Genomic DNA, 14515 nt, shown 5'->3' on the forward strand with positions numbered 1-14515 from the left:
TACTGACCTTAAAATTAAAAACATTTTACATTAATTCAAACTCTTAATTCAAACAGAGTTATTGTAAATAATTTCTTAATCGGTGTGGAGAGAAAACTGTGGATAAAACAGAAAAGATTATGTCATCAGTTTTTCAGTATTTAAAAGTATTTCATATTTAAAACAAATAAACTAATCAATAATTATTGATATCGACTGATATGAAACAATTATGTTGTGATAAATTTACCTCTTGTTTGCGTCTTCAACGTGTCAGATTAGGAGTCTCTGCTGGTTTATTACTCTTTCCATTTTTAGTTGCTGGATTTGAGTTGATTCTGACTTTGAGTCGTCAGGGATCCTGATGCTCAGTCGCCTCCTCAGGACGGCTGTGAAACGTTACACGCATTGATTTACAGCCTGATGGAGCTGCTTATAGACGCCCGTCGCCTCGGTCAGACCGGCTGACGGTCAGCAGGGATGAAGGTCTCACCTTGTTAGTCAGGAGAACTGTCCATGATGCTCCCTCACAGCGGACCTGCTGAGTTAATTAAACGCCTAATTAAAGCTTTGATTGGCCCTGAGGGGACGATCAACAATAAGAGCAAAAATCAGCCGAAGCTTTCAACCACGTCATGATGTTTATGTTCTTAATTAACATTTGTCTTTTGCACACTAATGTGAAATAATCCATCCATCCATCCATCCATCTTCTTCCGCTTATCCGAGGTCGGGTCGCGGGGGTAGCAGCTTCAGAAGGGAGGCCCAGACTTCCCTCTCCCCAGCCACTTCTTCCAGCTCCTCCGGGGGAATCCCGAGGCGTTCCCAGGCCAGCCGAGAGACATAGTCCCTCCAGCGTGTCCTGGGTCTTCCCCGGGGCCTCCTCCCGGTGGGACGTGCCCGGAACACCTCACCAGGGAGGCGTCCAGGAGGCATCCTGACCAGATGCCCAAGCCACCTCAACTGGCTCCTCTCGATGTGAAGGAGCAGCGGCTCTACTCTGAGTCCCTCCCGGATGACTGAGCTTCTCACCCTATCTCTAAGGGAGAGCCCAGCCACCCTACGGAGAAAACCCATTTCGGCCGCTTGTATCCGCGATCTCGTTCTTTCGGTCATGACCCAAAGCTCATGACCATAGATGAGGGTGGGAACGTAGATCGACCGGTAAATCGAGAGCTTCGTTTTTTGGCTCAGCTCTCTCTTCACCACGACAGACCGGTACAGCGCCCGCTTGACAGCAGACGCTGCGCCAATCCGCCTGTCGGTCTCCCGCTCCCTTCTTCCCCCATTCGTGAACAAGATCCCGAGATACTTAAACTCCTCCACTTGGGGCAGGACACCCCCCCTGACCCGGAGAAGGCACTCTACCCTTTTCCGGCTCAAGACCATGGCCTCGGATTTGGAGGCACTGATCCCCATCCTGGCCGCTTCACACTCGGCTGCGAACCGATCCAGCGAGAGCTGCAGATCACGATCTGATGAAGCCAAAAGGACCACATCGTCTGCGAAAAGCAGAGATGAGATCCTAAGGCCACCAAATCGGATCCCCTCAACACCTTGGCTGCGCCTAGAAATTCTGTCCATGAAAGTGATGAACAGAATCGGTGACAAAGGGCAGCCCTGGCGGAGTCCAACTCTCACCGGAAACGAGCCCGACTTACTGCCGGCAATGCGGACCAGACTCTGACACCGGTCATACAGGGACCTGACAGCCCGTATCAAAGGGCCCGGTACCCCATACTCCCGGAGAACCCCCCACAGGGCTCCCCGAGGGACGCGGTCGAACGCCTTCTCCAAGTCCACAAAACACATGTAGACTGGTTGGGCGAACTCCCATGCACCCTCCAGGACCCTGCTGAGGGTGTAGAGCTGGTCCAGTGTTCCACGACCAGGACGAAAACCACACTGCTCTTCCTGAATCCGAGGTTCGACTATCCGACGGACCCTCCTCTCCAGGACCCCTGAATAGACCTTGCCAGGGAGGCTTAAGAGTGTGACCCCTCTATAATTGGAGCACACCCTCCGGTCCCACTTTTTGAACAGGGGGACCACCACCCCAGTCTGCCAATCCAGGGGAACTGCCCCCGATGTCCATGCGATATTGCAGAGTCGCGTCAACCAACACAACCCTACAACATCCAGAGCCTTAAGGAACTCCGGGCGGATCTCATCCACCCCCGGGGCCCTGCCACCGAGGAGCTTTTTAACCACCTCGGCGACCTCGCCCCCAGAGATTGGAGAGCCCAACCCAGAGTCCCCAGGCTCCGCTTCCTCAGTGGAAGGCATGTTGGTGGGATTGAGGAGGTCTTCGAAGTACTCTGCCCACCGGCCCACAACGTCCCGAGTAGAGGTCAGCAGCACACCACCCCCACTATAAACAGTGTTGGTGCTGCACCGCTTCCCCCCCCTGAGACGCCGGATGGTGGACCAGAATCGCCTCGAAGCCGTGCGGAAGTCTTTCTCCATGGCCTCTCCAAACTCCTCCCACACCCGAGTTTTTGCCTCAGCAACCGCCCGAGCCGCACGCCGCTTCGCCCGCCGGTACCCATCAGCTGCTTCCGGAGTCCCACAGGCCAAAAAGGCCCGATAGGACTCCTTCTTCAGCCTGACGGCATCCCTCACCGAAGGTGTCCACCAACGGGTTCGAGGGTTGCCGCCGCGACAGGCACCGACAACCTTGCGGCCACAGCTCCGATCGGCCGCCTCGACAATGGAGGCACGGAACACGGTCCACTCAGACTCCATGTCCCCCACCTCCCCCGGGACGTGTTCGAAGTTTTGCCGGAGATGGGAGTTAAAGCTCCGTCTCACAGGGGATTCCGCCAGACGTTCCCAGCAGACCCTCACAACACGTTTGGGCCTGCCAGGTCTGACCGGCTTTCGACCCCGCCACCGGAGCCAACTCACCACCAGGTAGTGGTCAGTGGACAGCTCCGCACCTCTCTTCACCCGAGTGTCCAAGACATACGGCCGCAGATCCGATGAAACGATGACAAAGTCGATCATCGAACTGCGGCCTAGGGTGTCCTGGTGCCAAGTGCACATATGGACACCCTTATGCTTGAACATGGTGTTCGTTATGGACAATCCATGGCGAGCACAGAAGTCCAGCAACAGAACACCGCTCGAGTTCAGGTCGGGTGGGCCGTTCCTCCCAACCACGCCCCTCCAGGTCTCACTGTCATTACCCACGTGAGCGTTGAAGTCCCCCAGCAGAACAAGGGAGTCCCCAGGAGGAGCACTCTCCAGTACCCCCTCTAAGGACTCCAAAAAGGGTGGGTAATCTGAACTGTCGTTCGGCCCGTAAGCACAAACGACAGTCAGAACCCGTCCCCCCACCCGTAGGCGGAGGGATGCTACCCTCTCGTTCACCGGGGTAAACCCCAACGTACAGGCGCCGAGATGGGGAGCAACAAGTATGCCCACTCCTGCCCGACGTCTCTCTCCCTGGGCAACTCCAGAGTGGAAGTATGTCCAGCCCCTCTCAAGGAGACTGGTTCCAGAACCAGAGCCATGCGTCGAGGTGAGACCGACTATTTCTAGCCGTGAAATAATATTTTTTTTAAAAGGCAGTTTTATGTTGGACCTTTTTATAAACTATTGCATTAAAATGGAAAGCAATGGCCTAAAGTGAGCAACTGTTTCGACTGTGGAAGCTCCGATATAAAATCTGGTATCTGATATCTGTCCATCAGTGGTGGGCGCAATTTCATAAATGTTTTGTTTAGCACCTTAGCATGTTTGCTAAGTTAACATTCCCCATAATGAATATTTTCATGTAAATTCTAAAACTCTCATTTATTTGGCTGTTTTGTCAACTTCCAGTTGAATAAAGTTCAACTTTTGTGTTGAAGTTGGTTTGCGACAGTTAAGGATTCTTCAGGTTGGTGGATATTAATATTGTTGAATTTAGCGCTGTAGCACTTTAGCATTAGCTTCTGCTAAATACCATGCTGCGCATTAGCTGATTAATGCTTTACGTAACTTTTTAGCAGTGGCTGTTGGCTAATAACTGATTTTGTAGATGTTTGCCACACAGAGTCCATGAGTGTGATTATACGGCGGAGCTTCTGCAGCCCGTTTGTCCTCTGATGTTAAGAGTTTGGCCTCCTGGTCCCAGAGAGACGAGGTCAAACGTCTGCAGCCAGACTCAATTAACCACAAGATGTTGGGGCAAACGGTGCAAATCTGAGGAAATGACCCAGTTTTAGGAGGAGTATGACTCAACGCTGGTATGCTGAACCAGAATATTATCTTCAGTGTCACACCACTCTGGAGTTAGAAATAAAACTTTATACAAATTTACATGACAATTTCCAAATTTGCACAGAAACATATTTATAGAGCCCTAAATAACCTGTGTAGATGGTTTATCAGCAACAAAAAATCATCATGTTGGATTTTTTGATGCAGGAGGGACTGGTGCACTTTACAAAATACTTGACATCATAAGGAAAGAACATTATGGGGACACATTGAAGCAACATCACAATACATCAACCAGGAAGTTAAAGTTTGTAACTTTCAGTGGACACTGACCCTCAGGTTATTAATAAATTGGTTTCAGGTCAGTAAAGTCGATCACAAATCCCAGATTTCACTCCCAAAATAAATATATTGGCACATATTTTCTCCAATTAAATAGTAATAATCAATCAACTGAAAATGTATTTTTATTTGTAGTATAAAAAATGGAAAAAGAACCAAAATAATGCATCGGTATTCTTTTTTCCTGTATCAGTTGTGACAGTTGTTGCGGCGTCAGCTTGGCTCGTACATGACGAGGATATTATGGAACTGACATACTGTGTGGGTCAGAACCGTCCTGATGTCATTCCTGCCCCAGGGTTCAGAGCGCTCTTCCTTTTATTTATACGGTCAATTATGTGAGGTCAACCAAAGGTCAGGATCTGAACGTGTTGGTGGTGCTGAAGTTTCTCCGTCACTTATTGATTGATGAGCAGATTCATTTCTTGGTGGATTCGGATCTGTTTTATAAAATAAATTATTTTATGTCATATTTCCTCTTGCTCTGCTGTCATTTTAGAAAATCTACTCCCTTATTTCTTTACATTTTCCTCTTTTCTAAAGATCAGAAGTGGTTGTACTTAGTTACATTTACTGGAGTAAGTTTCTGGAGAAAATGTACATTTTACAGTTAGTTGAGTAACTTCAGTGAATAAAAAAACAAAAAATACATGAAATACAGACACAACTACAGCTTAAACCTTAAGACTTTTTGTTTTTCTAATGTTATTTTCCACCTGCTGAGTTATTTGGCACAGGAAATATTAACATACAGTATATTTGTATCAGTATTAGTTATAGTCTTTAAAGACTGTTGCCTGAATCTGTTATTTTGTAATCATGTTATTTATTTGTATTATTATTTTTATTTTAGTATTTAAACTATAATAATTTGGACATAACTTTACATTTTTCTCTGTCTAATATAATTTTTAATATTAAATCAGATGTCCTGATCAGTTATTTAGTACTTGAGTAACATTTTAACCAGATACTATCAGTTACTTTTTTACCTTTGTGTAAAAATATGTTGATGTACTTCCACTTTTACTTGAGATGCACCCAGGAAATAAAAGTAAATAGAAAATAAAAGTTTGGATTTCTAAACATTCAAGATTTAATCCGCTGGAGTTTGAAGACGCTTACAGTTTTATCGCCTCCTTAAAAACAAAACAACCTGAAGCATACTCACACACACCCACACACATTTTCTTAAATAAACCCTATCCAGGCATGTTATCTTGTTTATGGGATCATTATTGATTTGACTTAATACAGCAGGAGATTTTAGGGCCTCTGAATAAGCCGAGCCATTGTTTGGTAACACGAGGCACGATGAGTAATTCTAATATTTTATGGGCGGATTTAAGCAAATTTCAAACATTAAGCAGGATGTAAAGTAACAGGAACATTGTGCTCTTATTTTATTGAACGTCTGCAGGGCTAGTATGAAAACTTCATCTGATAAGTTAGTTAAACTTAAACTCTCATTGATTGTAAATATAATGTGTGTTAGTGCAATAAAGCATAAATACAAAGGTTCTGTTTTTCTAACTTCCTGATGTTGGTTTAATGTGCAAATAATTCCAGTAAACTTCCTGAAGTATAAAATAATTCGAGTGAAATAAAATGATAACTGACTCAAATGGAAAAAACAGCAACTGGGCAGATAACCATAAATAGTCTGGAGAAACAGCATATTCTAAAAATCATAATTAATAAGTTAGGATCATGTTATTGTGATGAAATGTAACTTAAAAGTTTCATTTTTGTCTTTATTACCAAACTGACTCTTATTTTTACTTTCTTTATAAACACTTGAGCTACATTTGTTGTCTTAGAACCACATTGAAACCTGACATGTTTCACTTTAACCGTGTAAGTAACTTTTATGTGAAATGATGTCCTTTGTTTTTAAAACCTGGAAGCTGTTTTTCAGGTTTTGTGAAGCTTGGAGACGGGAGTTCTGGAGCAACTGGGAGAGATTTAATAACAGAAAATACAAAGGAATGAGGGAACAGATTGAAAAGAACCAGCCTGGAACAATAAAAATGAAAATCTTAATTATAGTAGAAAGGTTGACTGAGTGAGAATATTGGAAAACTGTGGAGGAAGGAGACTAATTAAGCTGCTTTATTGATATCAGAATTGGAATATTATTATTTTAATGTTTAACACAGAAGGAGCAGAACTAGACATACAAGGAAATGCAAATAAGAGAGTAAAACAAAATGTAGAAAGAAACTCAACAAAAGAACTACAATTGAAAGAGCTTTTTAATGACAATAATGACCAAAGGGGAATAAATTGAACAATGAAAGACCTCACTGACATAATAAACCCTAAAATTATCCCCCAAAAAAAACAAAACAAAATAGAACCAACATAGTTTGATACGATTATCAGAAATAATCAGTGAATGTTAAATGCCATGATTGGCAAATTGAATTTCTGTTCTGATTTGTGCTTTTTATGCAGATATGACTTAGTGTTCTGTAATAATTTATAAATTATTTATTACAGTTTAAGTTCATAACTGGTTGCTATGAAGGAGAATAAAATACTCTTAAGGAGGACCTATTATGTAAAATTCACATTTTGCATGTTTTTGTACGTCTATTTGGCAGTAAATTAATATTTTTTGGTGTCTGGAAAATGAGTCGTTTCAAAAACCTCCAGAATGTAACGTCACAAATCAGCAGGTACTGCCCGTTACCTAGCAACCCCAACAAGGTTTAGCCCGTTACCTAGCAACTCCAGAGGTCCAACCAAACATTTATTGAGCTGGTTAAAAGCTTCTTGTGGATTCTTGGGTTGTGTTTCTGTCTTTCCGTCCCGGTACTCGGCTGCCGGCAGAACCAGGAACTTTGGGGGAAGGAGCCGTCATAGTGGCTTGATCAGCCAATCAGAAACGCTAAATGAGAAATATAGATTCAGGTATTTTCTTCTGCCACCTTCTTTATACAGGTGATGTGTAAACTTTGTCCGGTCAATTTGTTCAAGAAGGTAATTTTGTTTTGATGAGGAAGCATCCAGTTAATTCCTCCAGACCTGAAAAGGATTAAATTGTCGGTTGGATTAAAGTTCTCGATTTAGTGCTTTGGAGTTGCTGAAGTTTCAACTTGCTTACGCATGTAACTTATGCACTTTCCTTTTGACGCAATGTTTTTAGCTCTTTTATCAGGTGGTCATAAAGTCAGTTGAAAAGACAAACATTAGTCAGGATGTAAAACTAGGACAAGGATGTTGTTAAATTTATTACCAGCAGAACTTCTGTGGCTGAACTTCAAACCGTTATCTGATGGTTTAAGTAAAGATCAACGTTTTATCTGGGCCATAAAACAAAGTGAGAACAGGTGTGTGTCTGCAAAATTAACCATAAAAACATTTCTGCTTCTCTGAATGTTCATAGTTCATCATGAGGTGGAGAATGATTCAACTCCAAATGTTGGGGATGTTTAGCTGGGATTTAGGAATAAATGTGAATTAAATTGGTTGAATTTCCTGGGTTGTTGTTGAAAATCCTGGAGTAGAAATTATCGTTATCTCAATTATTGGATAGTTTTAGGAAATAATCACTGGAGGAATAAAAAGTGCACTCAGCATTGTTATTAGTCTTAAGGATAAATTGAATGCTCTAATCTATGAGCAAAAAATCTACATTTCATTGTCGTCATCCTCAGAGTCATCCATCTGGGAAACTGAATCTCCCATTTCATTTCCATCTGCTAGTTAACAACATATTTGACACCGGATCAAAGGGCTAGGCTGATATTTCCAACCCCAACATCCAGACGGTTGTGCATCTAAAAGAAGACCAAACCTCATAATTGCTCTGTAAATCCCAGTAAAGCCACTTTACACAAACAGCAACGTGCTGAGCACCAACACATGAGCCTGGAGGTTTCACAGAGTGACAAGGACAGAGGGTTTCCCTTTTTCGTCCTGGATAGTCAACATAACGCCTGGATATGTAACATATTAGGATTGTTTTGGACCATCATTCTCACATTTCCTTTAGCTTTGATTTAATCACAAACCAGGATATTCAATTTTCCAGCTTAATTTGGACTAAATATTCATTTGTTTCTGTATTTTAGGCTGTGACACATTAAACCTAAGAAGTTAACCTGATTATTTTAAGGGAATTCTGGACGGTTTCCAGGTTTTCTGTCTAAACAATCCTCACTCTTTTTTAGCTCTACATCATGTTATAATGTCATTCCCTCATCAAAAGCATACCATTAGTGTTGTCTTGATTCTTTCATGCATGTTTGAGAAATTCTTTAATCTCCATGGCAACCATTTAGTTGTGGAAAACACCAGAGTGGACCTAGCTCCGCCTTCAAGCTTCTACCTCTACTCCAGCGCCCCCCAGTGGTTTATAGTGGTAGGAACATCAAGGTATCATCTGCATAGCAATGAACGCCGTGTTATGTTTCTTATAAATCAACCCCAGCAGGAATAACTGATGAAAACAGCATTGGGCCTAAGAAGGAGCCCTGTGGCACACCAGAGGAGAGAGGAGCTGTAGGAAAAATCACCTAACTGGACTGAGAAACTCACTCAGGCTGGACCAGTGAACACTAAATGAACAGAGCAGAACTGGATGGTCAAAAGTATCAAATGGAAACATGTTGACTTATTTAGGATTCACTTCATAACATTTTCACTTTTGGGTTTCAATTAATCTTGTGTAGACAAAGTTGTTAAAGATTAGAGTCTTTGTTTTGAACATTCAAGTTCCTGAGCAGCCAGACATTCTCTCCATTGTTGCTCTCTTACTCAGAACGTCTCTGTTAGGTCTTTGTAAAACTCAGATTATTGGAAAAACCCAGATATGTTTGGTCAAATACACAGATAGATAATTCTACAGTATTCAACATCTAGCCAAAATCTGTGCAACAGTTCCTGGATCCAAATATATTCAGAGTGAATTTGACTGTAAACCAAACACTGAGGGAGTTTCTGGTGTCTCAGATTGAGCAGGTGACTTCAGCCGATGGGTGGCGGCGGTTCTTGGCAAAGCATTGATTTTATTGGACAGCATGGTTTGTTTTTATCCCGGAGCCCAGCCGGCCCCAACCGCGAAGGAAAAATATGGCCTTAAAAGTTCAGAGCTGATCCCAGTGTGACTACGCTGAAGAAGAGACTCAGGTTTACATCTGTGATTAAAATAATAGAGCTTTGGAAAAGTATTCAAAGCCCATGAGCCACTCAAACCTTGTGACAACAGGATAAACAGCTGCTAAAGACACACCTGACAAGTCAGGGAGAAAGTTTTTACACATTTGTGTTATCTTATCTGTCCGACCAAACTGGGTCAACAAGAACCAATCAATGTGTTACAATGGCCTAGTCAAAGTTTTCACCCCCATGTGATGAAACAAATGTCTGAAAACTTGAGTGTGGACCAAAATGTCTCCACACGATGTGACAGAACATCATCACATCATGACTCTTGGTTGTAAACTGTATTTTTTTTAACTTTCTTTGGAAGTTTAGTCTGAACATTTACTTTCAAACCAAAGTCAGAAGCAAAAACAGGTTAAAAAGGGGAAAGTAAAAGGTGTGTTTGGAGCTGCTGCAGGACATTATGTAATGACTAAATGAGCCCTCACAGAGGTTGTGCTCTTTATAATTACCAGGTGGAGCGTTGGGATAAATATAGTTTAGCCAAAGGCAGACAGAAAACAGAGATGCTTTCACAGTTTTTGCAAAAAGCTTTCAGGATGTGACTGATGATTGGTGAGTTTACAAACAGTCTGTTAATGATGGACACGTTTAGTCACTTTGTTGAGTCATTTCTGATGGAAAATAAACATTTTCAGACACATAGAAACAGGAAATGCACCATATTTAACCTTTAAACCCAATAAAACTTCACTTCAGAGTCCAAATGTACCAAAGCTGCTGTTTTTGAACATTTACAACATGGTGAAAATCTACTCTTAGTTATTTAGATCCCTATTTGTGACTCAAGTTTCTAATTTTCTTAAATATTTACATAATCCATTGTTCTGTTTTGCAGCTGTTTTATATTATAAAACCCTTTTATGTTTTATTAATGAGCTCTAGATGCACAAAATATGTAATTTTAAACAAAATTCCTCCAACAACATCTCAGAATTTCTTCTGACAGATTTATGTCTGCAAGAGTTTCATCTTCTTATTTATTCAGAATAATAATTTAACATAAATTTGACTGGTTTGGTTACATGAATAATGTGAATAAAAAAGTTGGTTCAGACACATTTTCACATTTTAAAAACATTTTAAAAATCTGCTTTCTGGTAAATTATACAAATAAATGATTCCTAAATAGCACACATATAATAAATTATAAATTAAAAAAAAATATATATATATATTTTAAAATGCCTCAATAAAATAAATCAGAAAAATACATAATTTAATAAAATATTTATACTATTTAGCTGATTTTTAAAATTTTTAATTGCAAATGTATTTTCAAAAAACATTTGAAAACATCAGATCAAATTATTTTATTGTGAAACGTAAATAAATTTAAAAGCAGGTAAATAAATTTAAGTTAAAGTAAACAAATAGAAAGTAAACCAATAGATAAAAATAATAAATGTATCAATGAATGAAAAATAATTAAAATTAAATATATATATATATATATATATATATATATATATATATAATTGATCATTGTTTATGTTTCATTTTATTCCCAAGCAATTTCTCAGAAATTATTTTAACAGAAATGAAATAAAGATCATTATAACTGTTTATTTTAGTTTATTTATATCACATCAGGCAAATTACAAGACAAACATATTTAATGTTTATTTTGTGAAAAAAGTAAATAAGCTGAATAGTAATAAGCTAAATAATAAGTAAATTATTAACAAATATTGACCTGAAACCCATCTGATCCTGAACTGTTGCTGAGATTTTTCTCTTTTCGTTTTAAAAGGAGTTTGTTCCGTTAGTTTAAACAGAATCAAATCAAATCAACTTCTTCAATGTCTTGGGGGTCAAATTTCCATTAAAAGCCTCTAAAAGTGCCTTTTAATTAACTGATTCATTAAAAGATGAGGGTAGGGGTCGTTCATGAACACATGGTGGGCTGCAGCACTGGTCCTGCAGGGAGGTTCGGGATAATTAGCGTTGCGTCATTTTAAGTTTGGTATGTTCCTGGGTTTTTATCAGGCTGTAAATCCAGACTGAACGCATCCTGTCAGCTTCTCCAACATGTGAAGCAGCTTTTCTCACTCCAACTGCGAACTGCAGGGGGAAATGATGCTGCTTTGGCATGATGAGTGGTTCCTAGTGGGAGATCAGTGTGGATATTTTTAGCTGTGTTTTCTAAGCGAAGGGGATTTTTCCGAAGAATTACAGACAAGGATTTTGGCTTTGGTCCAGTTTCATATTGTAGTAGAAAAAGCCAATTAAGTCAAGTCTGAGTATGAATGCTGGCCTGCTTCTGCAAAAAATATGCAAAAAGATTGTAGCTTTTTTTTTCTAAGAAAACCAGCCCTCCTAGTTACGTTTATAGAAATGTTTTTAAGAAACTTTTATTAGCGTAAAATAAATTAAATCTGGTTTGCCAGTCAATACGTTGTCTATACGTCATGTTCAAATTAAAAATACTTTGTTCATCCTAAAGAAAAATTAAATGTGATGGCTGTTGGCAGGAAAGAAATCTCGTAGCAGTGTTTATTACAGCGGATCTGAAGACGCCTCTGACTGAAGACAGTTTAAGAATAAATATTTTAAAGTTTTTACTCCCCTTCCTAAAAACTGAAACTCTTGTTTCAGTTTTTCAATCACACTTAAATATTTCAGATCAGCGAATTTTTTTATATCAGACAAAAAACCCTAAAAGTGTTTTTATTTTCCATCCAACACTTGCCAAACTAAAAGATATTAAACAGTTCAATAAAAGCAAGACCTTTATTTTTTACTAAAATGCCCCCTCTGCTTGTTCTAGTAATAACCTTTCCCAATTATGTAGTAGATTAGATGCAAAATTCACTTTTTGTACATTTTTGTACTTCCATTTTGGTTTCTACTGCTTCTAAAAACAGTCCAGGTGCGGAGAAATATTTAGTCCAACCTTAAACAAGTGAACTCATGACCTCAGCATCCTCAGCGGAGCCTTTACTCCTGAAAATAAAGCATTGAAACGTTAATTCCCAGCACTGAGTAATTGCTGAAGGGAATAAACTGCTGGGTGTGTCTGGAATAATGTTGTTTACTCAGGAAAAGGACGATCCAGATAGCAGCCACTTTTCTAAGAAAATAACAGCAGAGCCGCACTTGCACACTGAGCGCGCTCTCATTGTGTTTTTCCATGGTGGCCGGCCGAGAGTGGCCAGAGCGCTGCCGTCTTCCTGCCAAATGTTCACCGCGTTGCTGTTGGCAGCTCCTTGCAGGCTGCGGTCCAACGTACACGGAGCACCTGTCAGCTCCGACCGGACAGAACGGCCCTGTTTCTGCCGGACAGGAAAACAACGCAGCACTGTCGCTGGGAGGAGGCGCACCAGAACTCAGGACGCGTCAGACGACTTGCATATTACAACACAGAGAGGCAAAGTAAATCTGCAGGAATGAACAATATTACCTTCTGTAACTTGTTCAAGTTATGCTTCCTTGAACAGGTTAGGATGGATCTATGGCTTATACAAAACATGTTCATTACATTTTCAGCACAAAATTATTCTTATACAACGAGATTTTAGTTGGTTCAGAATGAGCTGGTCTAGGCCTCTTGTCCAAATAAGTTGTTGCTGACCACGCCCACAAACTCAACATTTACACTCGCACATGAAAATGACTGCAAACAGATGAGCAATTATACAAATGGACATCTTTGAAAAGCAAAAGTGGAGCCTTCTGCACAGCCAACAAGAATGCACCAAGTGGTATCTGGATGGTAAGTCAGCAACAAAACAGTTATCTTTTCCAGCAGCCATTGTAGTTCAACTTGAGTTCCTAGGTAACAGGATGAACTCTGCTGTGGTTGCTAGGCAATGGGCATCTACATCAGGTTGCTAGGTAACCTGCTGATTTGTGGAATTACATTCTAAAGAGTTTTGAAATGACTAATTTCTCAGACAGCGAAAAACTTTAACTTACCAATAAACGCCTGAGTGGTTTTTTTTAAGCTCTTGTTCTGTTTTTAGAAGCAGTTGAGAAATGGAAGTATAAAAACATGCAAAATGTGAATTTTGCATCGTAGATTCCCTTTAATAATCAGTAGATATTTTTAGATGGATCGTTGTGCCGAATCATTTACCAGCATCTTCACTTTCAGTGCATGTATCCACTTTCACTACGCATGAAAACATATCCATCCTGCTCCCCACAAAGTCAAAACCAAAAACAAACGATGCTCCGTTTTCATCTGAGCAACAAAAATAGAGATAAAAACGTGAAATTTTAGACTAACAGAAACCGCTTGAATTTCATTTTGTGGTTTTTGAGGTTGGTAAGTGCTTGATATTCAAACTGCACAGATTAAAAGTCGTGTTTGTTATTTACGGATGAAACCAGATATTTTATAAGACACAGACTTGTCTTTTTCTCACTTTCTGAAGATAAATCAGACCAATTTGCTTTTTGTTTTATGTAAATTGGAATTGCCAAAAATTGTTTCCATTTTCTGTAAACCTGAGATGGTTTTTGACGAAATGTAAAAACCATTTCTTCTGCGTTCTCAAGCTCGGTTTCTGACCCTGTCCTGGATAAATAGAAGGCAGCAGTTGCATAATTGCTAAATTTGATATTTTGAAAGTAAGCTTGCTTTATGGAAACATCAATTTTGATAAAACTTGAAAATTTTGCCGCTGACATGAGGGGTATTTTGGCCATCTTGCAGTTAGTTAATTTTGCTAACCTGCAATTGAAACACTTTGTTTGTTTCACGCGAATCACATGATCAACAACCAGCTGTTACCACTGGTGCAAACCAACGAAGAAGACAACAGGAAGTAGTTCCACTTGTGATTTTTTTTTGTTTCGTATTTAATGGAAA

This window comes from Xiphophorus couchianus, chromosome 17 (genome assembly GCF_001444195.1).
Source record: "Xiphophorus couchianus chromosome 17, X_couchianus-1.0, whole genome shotgun sequence".
Lineage (NCBI taxonomy): Eukaryota > Metazoa > Chordata > Actinopteri > Cyprinodontiformes > Poeciliidae > Xiphophorus > Xiphophorus couchianus.